Source organism: Saimiri boliviensis, chromosome 2 (genome assembly GCF_048565385.1).
Source record: "Saimiri boliviensis isolate mSaiBol1 chromosome 2, mSaiBol1.pri, whole genome shotgun sequence".
NCBI classification, from domain to species: Eukaryota; Metazoa; Chordata; class Mammalia; order Primates; family Cebidae; genus Saimiri; species Saimiri boliviensis.
Window position 1 is genome coordinate 48,931,647 of NC_133450.1, and position 17,866 is coordinate 48,949,512.

The 17,866-nt window shown below is 36.6% G+C and overlaps 1 long non-coding RNA gene across 2 annotated transcripts in view; it reads left to right on the top strand.

Annotated features, from left to right (window-relative positions):
- Positions 1 to 17,866, top strand: part of LOC141583563 (uncharacterized) — a 455,143-nt gene that overhangs the window by 215,262 nt on the left and 222,015 nt on the right. For both annotated transcript variants that reach the window (XR_012516217.1, XR_012516218.1), the window contains exon 5: positions 13,234 to 13,315. This is a non-coding gene — a long non-coding RNA (uncharacterized LOC141583563). The remainder of the gene's footprint in view (positions 1 to 13,233; positions 13,316 to 17,866) is intronic.

Here is a 17,866-nt window from a genome sequence, read left to right on the forward strand (position 1 = left end):
AATATGAAAAAAATAAACCACCATTTTCATCTACCACATGGGCAAGTATTCTCTTAAAATGCAAATTCCCAAATTTAACAGATTTGACTAAATGGATATTTTCATACAACTGCTGATAAGGTATAAGAAGAAACTGTCTATTTTGTAATATGTATAAAAATCATGTGCATAAATCCTTTGATGTAGTGACACTGCATTTGCATTTAACTACAAAAACATTCATTGCTTTATTTATAATAATTAAAAATTGAAAGCAACTATAAATTTTAACCCTAGGCAATGTATTACCTACTTATGGTATGTCCAGAAAGTGAAATACTTTGTAGCCCTTTACAAGAATTTTTATTTTAAACATCACATATAAAATGTAAAATGGGGTATATTAAAAATTAATACTTTATAGAGGGGTGCTACAATTATGAATGATTTTAACTTTTTTCATTTTACTTGTTTTCTAAATATTCTCTAATATGCATTATTACATAGTTTTAACAAATTGCGTCCTATATATCACTTTCTTTAAAAGCTCTTCTTCCCTAAGACAACAGAACTAATATACTTGAGCTAAAGGGCTAGTGGATTAACCTTCCCAGCAACTTTTTTTTTTCTTTGAGAGCAGAATCTCTTTCTGTCACCCAGGTTGAAGTGCTGTGGTGTGACCTCAGCTCACTGCAACCTTCACCTCCAGGGTTCAAGCAATTCTCCCTCCTCAGCCTCCCAAGTAGCTGGGATTACAGGTGCCCACTACCACGCCCAGCTAATTTTTGTATTTTTAGTAGAGATGAGGTTTCACCATATTAGCCAGGCTGGTCTCAAACTCTTGACCTGTGATCAGCCCACCTCTGCCTCCCAAAGTGCTGGGATTATAGGCATGAGCCACAGTGCCCAGCCCAGCAACTTTTTTTATTTTAACTGAAACCTTATTGTCCTGACAAAAGAAGAAATTCTAAAAATTCTAGACCTAACAGGAGCTGTCAGGAAATAGAATAACTTTCATGTCCCTGAATTATTCCATACTTTATGCACCATCTACCAAAGTTTGTTCTATTCTGGAGAGATCTCTCTCTCTCTTTCTCAAATATGTGTCTATACACACATCCCCCCACAAACAGAATGAAATAAGACAGAGAGACAGAGACACCCTGAGACTCTATGGTTTTTAACTAGACCACCACAGTGTCAGAAAGCAGTACTGCTTGGATAAACATTAAAGCACATGTCCTGTGATTCTTATCATGACAATCTTTTAAGCAAACCTAACACAGGAATCTGTTATTTTGTCATTAATACTCTTTTATCTTGGAACAGAGATTCTTAAACAGGATTTTTTTTTTTAATTTCCTTAATAGGTCCACGAAGTGTCAGGATATCTATAGCTCACTAAAATTATAGGTTAAGTAATAACTTTGAGCCATAACAACAGTGTGTTTTGTTCCACCTAAAATGTTGAATTTCTTCACTAAGAATTTTGTTTAATAAAAGGCAATCTGTGACAATCTGGGAAAAGGAATCTAGATTAAGTAATCCATGCAGTGAGTTTTTTTTTCCCCTTTTATTTTTTTTTTTAAGAGACAGCGTCTCTGTTGCCCAGTTTGGAGTGCAATGGTGCCACCATAGCTTACTGCAGCCTTGAACTCCGGAGATTAAGCAGTCTCTGGAGTAGGTAGAACTACAGCCATGTCCCACCATGCCTGGCTAACTCTTTAAATTTTTTGTATAATCGGGGTTTTACTATGGTGGCCAGACTGGCCTTAAATCCTTTCCTGAAGCAATCCTCCTGCCCCAGTCTTCTAACTAACTGGAACTACAGGTGTACCAGCATTCCTGTAGCATACCCACTCCATAGAGCTGCAAAATAGTTTATGTTCCCTCTCACAGCAATATAGCAGAATCCTAAACTGGAGAGACAGTAAGATTATTAAATAATAAATCTAAGGGATACAGAGAGGTGGATCTATCCAGGGTTCTCCCTAATCAGACCAGTCATTTCTGGATGGAATCACTGCCAAGAACACCTTAGGACTTTCCTGCAGTTAGTCCTGTTAACACTACACTTTATCCTTCTGAAACCAGCCAGATTTATCCCCAGAAAAGCAATTCTGATACTACTCATCAGTTTAAAATTCTTTAATGACCACTCATTGCGTTAGAATGAAATACAAATTCTTTAATTTGTTTTATAAAGTTGGCCTCCAAGATCTGACTGCTGACTGCATTTTCACTGTCACGTTACCCCTTTTTGCCCATTTAAGGCTTCCTAATTAGCTCCCAAGGTACAGTCTACTCATTCATGTCTTGATGCTTACTTCCATGACTGCTGATGGCCAGTGTGATAAGAGCAATAATTGAGCTACATATCAGCCTATGAGTGTACAGAGAAGGGAGATGACTGACTGCATGGAGAAGCTGAAAGAAGAATCAGAAAACAAGTCACATTGTCAAACTTTTTTATGTAACACAAGGACTTAGGGTCAGAGCAGTTATAAATACTTTCATACGTTCAACATTTATTTAACAAATACTCTTCCAGTGGTGGAAATGTGCTGATGCTATTCTAGGTCCTGGAGATATAATATAATATTGAACAAGAAGTCTGTGACCTTATACATCTAACATTCTAGGGTAGAGACCAAAATAAACAAGCAAACAGATACAAAGCATAAGGGAAGGAATAAATTGTTATGAAGAGAAAAAACTATAATAGAAGTAATAAAGTCATGTGTGAGAAAGGTGATACAGGATGTCAGGGAAGGTGCGTTGAGAGGTCCTTGTTGAAGGAATATCTGAGTAAAGAGAAGGATTGAGCCATAAAACTATCTGGGGAGATTGTTCAAGGCCATGGACTCTTCAGCTATTCTGAGCCTGACTGTACTTGGCGGGCTGAAGATGAGGGGAAACAGAGAGTGAATGGGAGAGAATGGTAGACCAAGTTTGGAGGGGTGTCCAGTGTCAGATCTTTTAGAGCCATACATTCCTTGGTAAGAACTTTATATTCTATTCTAAGGATGAAGAAAGCCAGTGGAGCATTTTAAGAAGTAGTGGGTCTTGTTCTGACTTGTCATCTGTGAACACAGTTTAGTGAGGGCAGACCTGGTACTGGAGCTAGGATATGTGTATGCCCAGGTTTTCCAGATGCAGTCCCCACTGACACATGTTGTCCTGGTGTAGCTAATAAAAGTACCCTCTTTCAGTCTCAGTGGTACCCTAGTACAGACTGTAAATCATAGGTTGGCCCTGCTTAGCACCCAAGCATCCCCTTTCCCTGGCTAGTGATTTTTCTGCAGCACCGTATAATGCATCTTAATTGATTTGGCACCAAAATTTCAGTTTGTTGGGAGATTTATTTTAAAAGAAGGAAATTATTTCTACCACTTCTAAATATACAATGTAAAATCATGAAAATAAGATATACTTTAGAACTTTGGGCTAATTTGTATAAAATGAACTTGTTCTGTAAAGTGAAATAAATTTACTACGAGTAGTAGATTGACTCCATGTACATCTTGATCAGACCCTCTACCTACTATAGTGCCTTATTCAGTGGCGGCTTTGGACAGGAAGAATCAGTCTGAAATAAAGTTATGACTATAATATGCAGAAATAAAGTCATTATCTGCCCCTGAGTGCAGAGGCCACATCAAATTTCATTGTTTGTCCTTCAAAGCCAGGCACATTTGTAGGCACAGAACAAACCTTCACTTAATATTTTTTAATAAATGGTCAAAAAAACTAAATAACATCAGATCCTGGAATTTAAAGATACTGAATAAGGCTTCAACACCAATCTTATTAGGCTGGCACAGTACAATAACTAGAGGGTTAAAATGTATGATTTTTTATTGCATTGTATTTTAATGAAATGTGTCTTATATAACATGGTTTTTGTACTTGGTATTTTTTTCCCCTTAAATATGATTGATCTTTCAATTTACATTTGATAACAGCTAATGAACCATAATTCCTAGACATAAAGATAACTGATATAATTATAAAATTACTCATAGCGATGGCATTTTATTTATGTGAAGTTATTATGACACTCTAATTTCAATACTGGTTGTTATATGTGTGTCTATGTTTAATGATTAAATGAATTAAATGGAATAGTAGGTTATGAAGTTATCTGAATGGTACTTTAATATATATGATCACAAATTTAATCAAATGTAAAACATAATAACCTAGTGTGGGTTTTTACAGATAGACTCTAAAGTAACATTGTTTTTCCCTATATTGGCATTCCCTGGATTTTCTTGGATTGAAAACATTCCTCTAAGTTATCTGGAAGTAAAAGGGGCTTGCCAGATGAGGTTCCCAAAGTGTTAGGGAACCACATTCCACTGAACACACCACTGCAGTTTTCTTTCTATTTCCCTAGTTTTTCTTAATGTCACTGATACTTGTTTAAAATAAAACATGTTTTCTTTGCATAGGCTCTTAAGATAAACAGAACAATGCCACTACCCTGGGCAAATGTATCCTCCTTTGTAACATCCCATAGCTGGGCTAATTATCTATAACATTAGATTTAGAAATTTATTGGAATGGTTTTCCTCTTGAGACAACAAAGACATTGTTTTCCTCTGCATGTTTTTAAAGTCCAGGTCTCAGGTTAAAGACAGCAGCCATCCTGCTCCCCATCTTGCAGACCTGTGTTCTACAGGAAAAAGTTTAGCACTCAGGACAGCTCATTTTGTTGATATTATACAATGTCTTTATCTAAGCTTCCAGGTAGAATAAATCTGTTCTGTAAAAATGGAAAGAACTGTTGGTGTGCAAAGCGGACTCTTTGGTACTGCTTCAGGGTATGACAGGAAAAGCACCAAGCCTGTGTGCTGAAGCCAGGGCTCTGTGTTCAAACTTGACTCTTCCACCCCCCGCCCCACCCCCGCCAAGCTGGCTATATGACCTTGAATGAGCTGTCTGAGCTCTCAAATTGTATTGGTTTCCTTACTTCTAAAAGGATTGAAATGGATGATCTGTAGCGTCTTTTCTAGCTCTAAAAATTTTCTAATGCTCTATTTAGTTTAGAAATAGAGGTCTTTCTTGTGGCTTGTATCTGACCTGGTGCTTTAAACCTTTTTGCCTTGCAGCTGATGCTCTATAAAGTTAAATGTTCATTCTTGCGTACGCCATGGTTTATTAGAAATGACTGTCAGGAAATGTAGAGAATCCTATATTTAACATCTCAGAATTGGATACTAGTTTGATATAAATAGCAAGTTGTTATCTGAGTAGATTACAATGGATTTACTATCAAGCAAATTAAATCACTGAGGGCAGATGTGTTTTTAGAATTGTCTGAGACAATCAATCTGTGAGTAGAAAATTTTTGGTACCTGCCAAGCTGTCCTGTATAATTCAAAAATATGTCACCCAAATACTTCCTTTTCTGTGGCCTATACAGAGTGTTAGCAGGAAAGAAATGATCACAGAGGTGCAAGTGTATGCTAATCTAAATTGTACACTACGGGATTTCTGGAAATTGTGAAGCATTTGGAAGAATGAGAAGAGTGAGCAGAAAAGTTACAAGGGACACAACATGATGAATAACAAAGGATGCAGGAAAGAGATGTGGGAGAAGGAAACAATTTAAAGTAATACTGTGTGGCCATTGAAGTGTCTGAGTTTTATATAAAGAAGAAAGAGGAGGAAGCCATAGGAGGGAAATAACCAAAGTCATGATCAAGAAAGATGATCTGAACTCATTAGAATGGAAGAAAAATGGTGATGTGGAGGCAGCCTGTGATAAAAATCGTAGTGTTTAAAATTGGTGGTAATGCATAATGTAAGAAATTAGGAATATGCATGTTGAGCAGTCGATGGAAAAAAACCAGATACTTTTTTCCCCCAAATGCTTTCCCAGTGGGTTTTGGATAATGACTATTCTACTACTGGCAATATTCAGGTCTTCACATTAAAGACACAGCAAGGATGTCAACATATCAATTTTGGGGGAACACAACTGAGCCATAATCATGACTCTGGTTATATCATTTTAACTAAAATGCATATTAGTGAAATCATGCAAAATTAGATTAGAATTCTTCTAGTATTAAATAGATGCCATCATATGAAAACATTACTATTAAATCATGTCCATGAATTTAAGTTTTACAATCTGATATAAGAATTTGTTGTGGGAAAAAGATATGTCAAAGGACATTTATTTTGCCTTATCTGCATTCATTTCTCTTTCTCAAGTGAATACATGGGTAATTTGTGTCCTGGTCAACCATCTGGTTTCAAGAAATCTACTGATACAGTGCCTGCTCCAGTGGTATAAGCAATGGGCACGTTACACAATATTTCTTATTCCTACCACTCTATCAACTGGTCCAGGACTGGGACTAATTATCTAGAAGAAGAAACAGTAGAAAGTAAACAAACAAAAACTTTTTCCTAGAAATTAGTTCCATAGTAGAGAAAGATTTTTTTTCCTCTCTGGTTGTGAAGATTTTAGTTGTGGCCCCAGAATTTTTGATGAGTATATCTATCCTGGGTTAGATTTTCTGGAAGATAATTTTAAACTGGAGTTTAACATAAGGGATGTATACTAAGCTTTTTTTCTTTTATCTTTCCTTCCTTCAAAAAGCTAAAGACACAACAAAACATAGCCAACCAGAACCTCTTTATTCATTGTCTCAGAGAAAATACTCTTCCCCTAACCAGAATCACCCCTAAGTAAGTATATTTGGTAGACCAGGAGCTAGCAAACTTACTCTGTAAGAATCAGCCAGTGAATATTTTAGACTTTCCAGGTTGGATTAGTTTTCTTTTATCCTGTGATAACACTACCATAAACTTAATGGCTTAAAACAATACAAATATATTATCTTAAAGCTCTGGAGGTCAGAAGACCTAAAATGAAGATATTGGCAGGGCTCTGCTTTTCCTTGAGATTTTAGAAGAAAGTTTATTTTCTTCCCTTTTCCAATTCTCCACCTACATGCCTTGGAATGTGACCCCTTCTGGTCTTCAAAAACAGCAGCAGAGCCGTCTTCAAATCTCTCTCCTTCTCTGACCTTGACATTAGGCCTACTCTGATAATCTAGCGTAATCTTCCAATCTCAAAATCCTTAGTCACTTCTGCAAAGTCTCTTTATCATTTAATATATTCACAAGTTCTGGGAATAAGGACACGGATATCTTTGGAGGCTACCACATGAGCCCTTTGGTTTCTTGTTGCAACTACTCAACTGCCTTTATAAAGTTAAAAAAAAAAAAAAAGCCACAGACAATGTTAATCAGTGGGAGTAGCTATAACACAGTAAATTGATATTTACAAAAACAGATTATAAGTCAAATTTATCTCTTGGGCCACAGTTTTCCAACCCTTGATGTAGATTTTTTTTTTTAAGCCACTGTAGATATTTTGAGTAGGAACAAATTTAATACAGAGAAGTAGAGGCTAACGGTGTGGTGGTCATGCCTGTAATCCTAGCTCTTTGGGAGATCGAGGTGGGTGGATCATTTGAGGTCAGGAGCTCGAGACCAGCCTGGCCAACATGGAGAAATCCCATCTCTATTAAAAATACAAAAATTAGCTGGTGGCAGATGCTTGTAATCCCTGCCACTTGGGAAGCTGAGGCAGGTGAATCACTTGAACCAGGAAACAGAGGTTGTAGTGAGCCAAGACTGCACCACTGCACTCCAGCCTGGGCCACAGGAGAGAGGAATCCCAGAAGCTCTGCTTTCACTTATGCATCTACCCTCAGCTAATGCTAAAAATAGTGGTCTATTCTTCCCATTTGCCTCCCAAATCCCATATAAGGGCTTCTTATAATGGAACATAACCAAAGCCCTTTTGGTAAGAGAGTCTAAGGAATATAATTTCCAAGGGTTTAGCTCCTTCACAGAAGAGTTTAGAAGGGTTTGTATAGCCTTCAGTGAGAGATGCCATGATATGGGAGATAGACAAGAGAAATAAGTGTTGAAACATGGATGGAATTCTTTCTGCCAGGGTATATTTCCCAGTTCCACAGTGTAGCTGATTATAAATTACCAGTGTGTGTGGATGTGTCTGCTTTTGTTTGTCTGCTGCTTCTTTTCACTGCTGGACACGTGTAGCCTGCTACTTGGGCTCTGAGCTAAATCCTAGCTAGATCCCCACCCTGCCTGTACCCTCTTTCCGTCTATGTGACCTTGGACATATTGTCTTAACTTTCTCTGCCTTTGTTGCCTCAGGCTTTTTATCACTGAAATATTTGTGATAGTATCTAACATATGAATTAGGTGGGAGAATGAGATAATATATGTGAAGTGCCTGATACAAAGTTTATACTAAATAAACACTACCCTTCATCACCACTTCTTGAGACCAAATACCTTAGAGAATTTCAGGTAAATAACTGGTTATTCATTAGGTGTTCTTATTGGGAAAACTTCCAACACCAACTTTATTGAGCAACTATGTAAAATTTATGACTGTGGCGATGATGTAAAAAGCAACCATTTATTACTTACTCATGTATCTCTAGCTAGAGAAGTGGAAGTATCTCTAGCTGTAGAAGGGGAATGATCACTAAAACTTACAAGTTCTGGTGGATGAAACTTCAGCTTTATTTTCTGTTCCCTCCACTGACTCATCTCAACATGTTGGATGATGCTCACTCCATTGGGGAGGGCCATCTGACTTACTCAGTACACCAATTCAAATGCTAACCCCTTCTGGAAATGCTCTTTCAGACACAGCCAGAAATAATGTTTACCAGATACCTGGGTATCCTGTAGCCCAGTCAAGTTGACACATGAAATTAACCACATCATGTGATGTGACAAATAGAACCACAGAACCAGGTCAGGTTGAATATACAGTTCTGTGGACCTGGCCTCCTCTGAAGGAAAAGAAAAACTTGTTTTGTCTTCAGATTCCTGATACATTCAGATCCTGATACCATCAATAATACTGAAGTCTGATTCCCATTTGTTCCAGCCCTTTAGCTTAGACTCTGTAATCAGGACTCAGAGGGTTGTTGGGAAGAAGTGAATGATGGGATTTATGCACCAAATTCTACTCTATACCTTGAACAATGGGTTTGAGACATTTTCTTTTTATTTACATCTTTGGTTGTAATTTTATTTAAAAGTTTAACATGAGGCTAACAAAGCATGCTTTACTTTCTGCTTTTTCCTAGATATATAAAACTTCACCCAAAATAGTTTCCTTATAAGATATGTAAATACCTTTTAAAGAAGGCATGTGCCTTTACGATTTAATAATTTGGTTAGTAAGTTTTGAAGACAATTGAAATTACTTATGAGACAGAAGAGATGAGGTATAGCATGCAAGAAAGTATGACTTTAACTTTTTCTGGCACATTACGTGTTTTGTGCCGGTGGAAGTTTTTACTTTTATTATTCTTATAAATGAGAGAAACTGAATATATATAACTTCCTCAAGGGTCACACAACTAATTGTTACAGTGTCTAAGAACTGGCCAGTGGCAGGAACTTAATGAAGGAATACTCAGCTTTGCCGTTTGTTCTTGTCCTGCATCCTGCTCTTTATCATCGTGGTTGGACAGGGCAGAGAGCTCCTGCACACACACATGACCAGGAGCTCCTGACAGCCCCCTTTCAGAAAGGAGCTCTGCAGTGAGTTGGAAATCAGCAGTAATGCTAAGATGAGAAACCCTCTACTGCAGATCATCCCAGAGGCAAGAGCAAGTGAAGAATATGCTGTCAGCTCCTTGCATTTTTCCCTTTAGAAGAAACTGAGTGCTGGTTAATAGAGGCCAGAGGTCTCTGTGGCCTTGGGATGAATTCAGGGTTCAATCATTGAGCACTAGAAGGGAGAAGACCAGGCCTAAGGGGGAGGAGTAGTAAAACCTCTCCTGTGAAGCAGAAAATCAGCTGGAACAACCCGCTCATAAGTAATAAACTGGGATTAATAAAAGCCTAGCTGACTCTGAATTATTGTGAGCATTCTGTTAAGCCAACAGAAAGATGAGCCTTATCTATGGGCATATATACAAGTACATACTGCTTATAAGAGAATATTTACAAGACTTACCTTTTATTTTCTCATTTATTTGCCTTTAATACCTAGCTTGGTATCAGTAAGAACCACCACACGCAAAAGCATTGAGAAAAAATTAAAATTCATACTGCTAGGTATTTTTAAAACCTACCTTTCACTCTCAAACGTTGAATTGAAGGTATGGTAAAAGTTTTATTTTCCTCAAAACTTGTAATATCTAAACTTCAGGTTGCATATTTTAACTAGTTAGAACACCAAATTAGGCATCAGGAAGTATGAATTTCAGAATCTTAAACTGAAACTATCATCAATTTTCTGTAAATTGAGTTTCAGATTCCTCATGAGAAATATATAACCTGCTTTATAAAGTCACCGGTTGTTGAAAAGGCCAAATCATATAGTAACTGTAATGACATTGTGAGAATCTCCAAAGTGTTATTAAAATATAGACTATATCATTTTAGAAATCTGCTTCACCTTTCCTTGTACATAGCATTGGATTATGTCATTAATGACAGGGAGTATAATCTACAGAGGACTTGCTGCTTCTGAGGGAGACTCCTGGTTCAGATTGCAAACTCAGGAGCAAATCAAGAACACGCTTCATATAGATTGAGAATAATGTAAGAGACTGAACAGATGCAAAAGCAAATTATTTGTGTTTATTTGGAGAAAGGTGACTACTGGGTGCCACAAGTTGTGACATTAAGTTTGATTTTATTCAACATCTTTATGAATCATCCAGAAGATGAGCAAAACAGCACATTAATTAAATCTGCAGATGGTGATAAACAGGGAGACATTTCAAGGCCCATTGTGGGCAAAGGGACAATATGAAAACACTGGGTTTAAAAGGAGGCAGAGCAAGACACTAATGAGTTTTTGTTTTGGTGCAATAAAGACTTGAAATATACCTAGAATGGAATATCAAATGCTGCTAAAGGCCTTGAACAGTGTGATAGAAAACAATTAGTGGTGATGGGATACAAATTAAAGTATTATTGGCAGCCAAAAAGAGCTGTTCTTCTGAATTCCCAGTTTGTTTGTCATGTCATGTCATCACTTTGCTTGACATCCAGGTGGAATTCACTTCACAGATGAGGCATGCCAGACAAGATCAGAATCTGCAAACTGTGATGCAGGACTAAGAGTGTAAAAGAACCACACTTGGATATCCTCTCAAATATGCATTCTGACACTGATGTCAGTAAGGTTGTTCCAACTGGCTTGCTACATCATGGACCTCTTATTTCCAGGGTCTTGGGTCACAGTTTATTCTACATAAAGTTACCATGAGAATCATATTCCTTTAACAGTATTCAACATGCCATTTCCCTGTTGAATGAGCTAACATACAGCAGATCCTCCAATAATGTTATTTAATTCAATATAATTTGGTTTTAACATTAAAGGGAAAAAAATTAATTACCAGCCAGAGTCACTGTCTGTGTGAAGTTTACATATTCTCTCCATGTCTGCAAGAGTTTTCTGTGAGTAATTCAGTTTTTTCCCATATCCAAAGATGTGCATGTTAGGTTAGCTGGGGTGTCTAAATGGTCTCCATCTGAGTGAGTGTGGTATGGGTATGAGAATGCCCTGCAATGGGGTGACATCCTCTCCAGGGTTAATTCCCACCTTGTGCCCTGAGCTGCTGAGATAGGCCCTGACAACCTGCTACCCTAAACCTGGAATAAGCAGTTTGAATGACTACAGCTTATAAAATGAAAATTTGTAAAGTATGTGATAAACAAATGCATCACAGTAAGTGATTCAGTAGGAAAGCACTCAACGAGCCTACTATATCATTGTTTTGAACGACCTGGTGGTAGGAGACACATTTTACAATTTTGGCTTTTCACACATTTATTTCTTGAGTTAATGCACCACCAAGACTGTTGTAACTCACTGATGCACCAAAAAATTGGGCAAATAATTAATATTTTATTAATCTTTCTTAAATGTGTATGTAGTTCACATTTACTTCAGTGTTTAACAGTAGACATGTTGTAGGTCTTTAGAAGTTTGGTAATATTTTTATTACCAGAAAAATGACATAGAAACTTTTGTTTACATCAATTAGCCTGTGGTAAAATTGGTTTTGTTACATCGTTTTCCTTAAAGTTGCAGTTTCCGAGAACCTGTCTACCATGTTAAATGAGGACTTACTGTATGTGAGGTTAAATATCTCAGAATTAAGACCTCTACTTACATTCTTACCATTTTTCCTTTTTTTTTTCATTTTTAAGATGACCATCGGGTTTAAATAAACTTAAACAATGTTCATTGTCCCTCTGAATACTTTAATATGTATTTTTAACTTCTGATATGTCTTCTCACCTGCTTTGCTTTTCATCCCTCTCCATTTATGTCAGGCAAAGTCTCAACAAGAAATAGATGGCACGCTAACAATAGACTATTTCAAACAGGATTTATTTACAAAGGGATTATTTTCAAAGGTATCAGTTTAGGGGAACCACATATTTGACACAGCAGCCTAGGGTTTAATATGAGTTAACATCAGATTTTAGGGCCTCTAGGTCCAAAGGAATGAGGAACTTACCAGAACCTGGAAGAGGTTCTGCAGAGTTGGCAGCCTGGAAAAGGAACAGTGGCATGTGATCCAAGGACACATAGCCAGCTAGAGATAATCCTAGCTGGGAAGTAATGAGAGAGATGAATACCTTGATCTCACTGTCCTCCCTCCATCCAATCACTTGTGGGGGCTCTCCACTGACTCAACTAAAAGTGAAAGAGAATGTAAACTTATTCATGTGGTTCATACAGGTCACTAACAGTGTAGAAGGGTGCAGAGGTGTATGTGGAGAGGGAAATGGAAGATTCCCAATGTGACATTTTCACATAGAACTTTGAAAAGATAAAAGGTTTGGGATGAAGCTATAGGTATTTGAGCCAGCTTGAATATATCCTAGCCTCCTCTTGCCTGAGAATATAGTCAGTAGGACACATAAATAGCAGTTGATTGACCAAAGTCTACCTCGTTTTATTATAACAACCTTGAAACCAAAAGTTATGCCATTCTAATTTTTAAAATATTATGAAATACATGATATATTCAAGAGCATAGATGCAATGACTAGGTAAGTTATAAAGAATAACAAATGTGTAACCAGGCATCCATAACAAATCTTACATAGATGATAATTCCTACGGTTAAGTCCCCTGTGTGTTATTTCTGGCAATATCCTTCAATCTACCACATAGATAAACATTGTTCTGTTTTGTGTTTATAGCTTATTGCAGCCTTGAACTTCTGGGCTTGAGTGAACCACCTGCCTCAGCCTCCTGTAGCTAGAACTACAGGCATATTCCCAGGTAATTAAAAAATTTTTTTGTATATATTAATTTTAAAATTCAGATATGTCTTTGGTACATACTACCAAAGACATATCTAAGACACATGAGACTGGGTTGGGGCATATGTGTATTTTCAGCTTTGCTAGATAATTCCATGATTTTGTATGAATTTACCCTCCCAAGAGCAGTGTTGAAGAGTTTCTGTTGATTCTTGTTCTTATCAACTCTTTTTGTAATGTCATTAAAGTTTTTGTGTGTGTGTGAGCTTAAGTGAGAGAGTTTCCCATTGTGGTTTCAGTTTTTAGGTCCGTGATTGGTAATGAGTTTGAGCAGCTTTTAATGTTTATTGGCTATATTGTCTTCCTTCTGTGGGAAACATTTGAGCTATATGTTTTGCTCTTTATTTTGGGATTGTTTTCCTTTTCACTTAAATTATACTTTAAGTTCTAGGCTACATGTGCAGGAAGTGCAGGTTTGTTACATAGGTATACATGTGCCATGGTGAGTTACTACATACATCACCCTGTCATCTACATTAGATATTTCTCCCAATGCTTTCCCTCCCCTAGCCCCCCACCTCCTGCTATCCCTCTCCTAGCCCTCCTCCCCTTGAAAGGCCCCAGTGTGTGATGTTCCTTCCCCTGTGTCCATGTATTCTTATTGTGCAACACCCACTTATGAGTGAGAACATGCCGTATTTGGTTTTCTGTTCTTGTGTCAGTTTGCTGAGAATGATGGTTTCCAGCTTTATCCATGTCTCTGCAAAGGACATGAACTCATCCTTTTTTATGGCTGCATAGTATTCCATGGTGTATATGTGTCACATTTTCTTTATCCAGTCTATTACTGATGGGCATTTCGGTTGGTTCCAAGTCTTTGCTATTGTGAACAGTGCCACAATAAACATATGTGTGCATGTATCTTTATGATTGAATGATTTATAATCCTTTGAGTATGTAGCCAGTAATGGGATTGCTTGGTCAAATAGTATTTCTGGTTCTAGATCATTGAAAAATTGTCACACTGTCTTCCACAATGGTTGAACTAATTTACATTCCCACCAACAATGTAAAAGTGTTCCTGTTTCTCCACATCCTCTCCAGCATCTGTTGTTTCCTGACTTTTTAATGATTGTCATTCTAACTGCTGTGAGATGGTATCTCAATGTGGTTTTGATTTGTATTTCCCTAACGACCAATGATAATGAGCTTTTTTTCATATGTTTGTTGGCTGCATAAATGTCTTCTTTTGAGAAGTGTCTGTTCATTTGCTCCACCCTCTTTTTGATGGTCTTTTTTTTTTTTTTCTTGTAAATTTGTTTAAGTTCTTTGTAGATTCAGGATACGGATAGATTGCAAAATGTTTTTCCCATTCTGTTGGTTGCCTATTCACTCTGATGATAGGGTTTGTTTGTGGTTTTTTTTTTTTTTTTTTTTTTTTTTTTTTCTGTGCAGAAGCCCTTTAGTTTAATTAGATCCCATTTTTCTATGTTGGCTTTTGTTCCCATTGCTTTTGATGTTTTAATAATGAAGTCATCGCCCATGCCTGTGTCCTGAATGGTTTTGCCTAGGTTTTCTTCAAGGGTTTTTATGGTTTTAGGTCTTATGTTTACATCTTTAATATATCTTGAGTTAATTTTTGTGTAAGGTGTAAGGAAGGGATCCAGTTTCAGCTTTCCACATATGGTTAGCCAGTTTTCCCAACACCATTTACACCATTTATTAAATAGGTAATCCTTTTTCCATTGCTTATTTTTGTCAGGTTTGTCAAAGATCAGATATTTGTAGTGTGCAGTGTTATTTCTGAGGCCATTGTTCTGTTCCATTGGTCTATATCTCTGTTTTGGTACCAGTAAAATGCTATTTTGATTACTGTAGACTTGTAGAATAGTTTGAAGTCAGGTAGCGTGATGCCTCCAGCTTTCTTTTTTTCTTTTTTCTTCATCTTCTTCTTTGCTTAGTATTGTCTTGGCTATGTGGGCTCTTTTTTGGTTTCACATAAATTTAAGGTGGTTTCTTCCAATTCTGTGAAGAAGTCAATGGTAGCTTGATGGGGATAGCATTGAATATATAGATTACTTTGGGCAGTATGGCCATTTTCAAAATATTGATTCTTCCTAACCATGAACATAAAATGTTTTTCCATCTGTTTGTGTCCTCTCTTATTTCCTTGAGCAGTGGTTCATAGTTCTCCTTGAAGAGATCTTTCACATACCTTGTTAGTTATATTTATAGGTATTTTATTCTCTTTGTAGCAATTGTGAATATGAGTTCCCTCATGACTTGGCTCTCTGTTTGTCTATCATTGATGTATAGGAAAGCTTGTGATTTTTTCACATTGCTTTTGTATCCTGAGAATTTGCCGAAGTTCCTTATTAGCTTAAGGAGATTTGGGCTGAGGCTATTGAGTCTTCTAAATATACAATCATGTCATCTGCGAATAGATACAATTTAATTTCATCTTTCCCTAATTGAATAGCCTTTATTTCTTTTTATTGCCTAATTACACTGGCCAGAACTTCCAGTACTATGTTGAATAGGAGTGGTGAGGGAGGACATCCTTTTCTGGTTTTCAAAGTTAGTGTTTCCATTTTTTGCCCATTCAGTATGATACTGGCTATGGGTTTGTCATGAATAGCTCTTACTGTTTTGAGATACGTTACATCAATACCTAGTTTAATGAGAGTTTGTAGCATAAAGTGCTCTTGAATTTTGTTGAAGTCCTTCTCTTCATCTATTGAGATAATCGTGGTTTTTGTGTTTGATTCTGTTTATGTGTTGGATTACGTTTATTGATTTGTATATGTTGAACTAGCCTTGCATCTCAGGGATGAAGGCAACTTGATAGTGATAGACAAGCTTTTTGATGTGCTGTTAGATTCAGTTTCCCAGTATTTTGAGGATTTTCGCATTGATGTTCATCAGGGATGTTGGCCTGAAATTTTCTTTTTAAATTGTGTCTCTGCCGGGTTTTGGTATCAGGATGATGTTGGTCTCATAAAATGAGTTAGTCAGGATTACTTCTTTTTCTATTATTTGGAATAGTTTCAGAAGAAATGGTACCAGCTCCTCATTGTACCCCTGTAGAATTTGGCTGTGAATGCATCTGGTCCTGGACTTTTTTTAGTTGGTAGGCTGTTAATTGCTGCCTCAACTTCAGACCTTGTTATTGGTCTACTCAGAGATTTGACTTCTTCCTGGTTTAGTCTTGGACGGGTATAATGTCCAGGAATTTATCCATTTCTTCTAGATTATGTGGTTTATTTGCATAGATGTGTTTATAGTATTTTTTGATGGTAGTTTGCATTTCTGTGGGGTCAGTGGTGATATCCTCTTTATTATTTTTTATCGCATCTATTTGATTCTTCTCTCTTTTCTTCCTTATTAGTCTGGATAGCGGTTTATTTTGTTGATCTTTTCAAAAAACTAGGTCCTGGATTCATTGATTTTTTTTTTGAAGGGTTTTTCATGTCTCTCTCTCCTTCAGTTCTGCTCTGATCTTAGTTATTGATTATCTTCTGCTAGCTTTTGAATTTGTTTTTTTCTTGCTCCTCTAGTTCTTTAATTTGTTTGATTTCTTTATATTTTCTGGACATGAAACTTTTGGTAATTGTGTTGTAAATATATTCTTCTAGGTTGTGTATTTACAACTTTCCTTTATGTCTCCTTTGAGAATCAGAAAGTCTTAATCTTCTTATGCCTAAATTTTTGGATTTTTGTTCCTTTGTGGTTTACATTTTTGCTGAAGAAATCCTTTTCTTTCTTGAAAGGATAAAGGTAATATTTTTTACTTTTTCAAAAATGTTACCTTTTACATTTATGCATTTAATCCATTATGTATATTTCCTTCAATATGATTTTTTTTGTTATTAGCCATTCATCTATACAAATTTTACAATTTTTTTTTTTTTTAAACTTTAACTTCATGGGTTCATGTGCAGGTTTGTTATGTAGGTAAGTTGTGTGTCACTGGAGATTGTTGTACATTCTTATTGAGATTGATTAAAAATGCATTGAATCTTCAAATTAAGAACTTAAGATGTCCTTAAGATATTTTGTCTGCTTATCTATTAACCTAGCATGTTTCTTCATTATTTATTTATTCTTTAAGTTCTTTCAAAAACATATTATATCTTTCTTTTATGTGCACGTATGGTTTTTTGTTGGTTATTTGTCTTTTGAGACAGAGTCTTGCTCTGTTGTCCAGGCTGGAGTGCAGTGGTATAATCATGGCTCACTACCACCTCAGTCTCCTGGGCTCAAAGGATCCTCCCACCTCATCTTCCTCAGTAGTGAGAAACACAGGCAGGCACCACCACACCTAGCTAATTTTGTTTTGTTTTGTTTTTGTATTTCTTTTTTGTAGAGATGGTTATTGCCATGTTGCCCAGGCTGATCTTGACTCTGGACTCAAGTAATCCTCCCACTTTGGCCTCCAAAAGTGGTGAGATTACAGGCATAAGCCATTGTACCTGACCTATATTTTTCTTGTAAGCAATATTATTCTGTTAGATTTACTTTTATCTTATACATACATGTTTTTGCTGTTGTAAGTTTATTCTTAACAAAT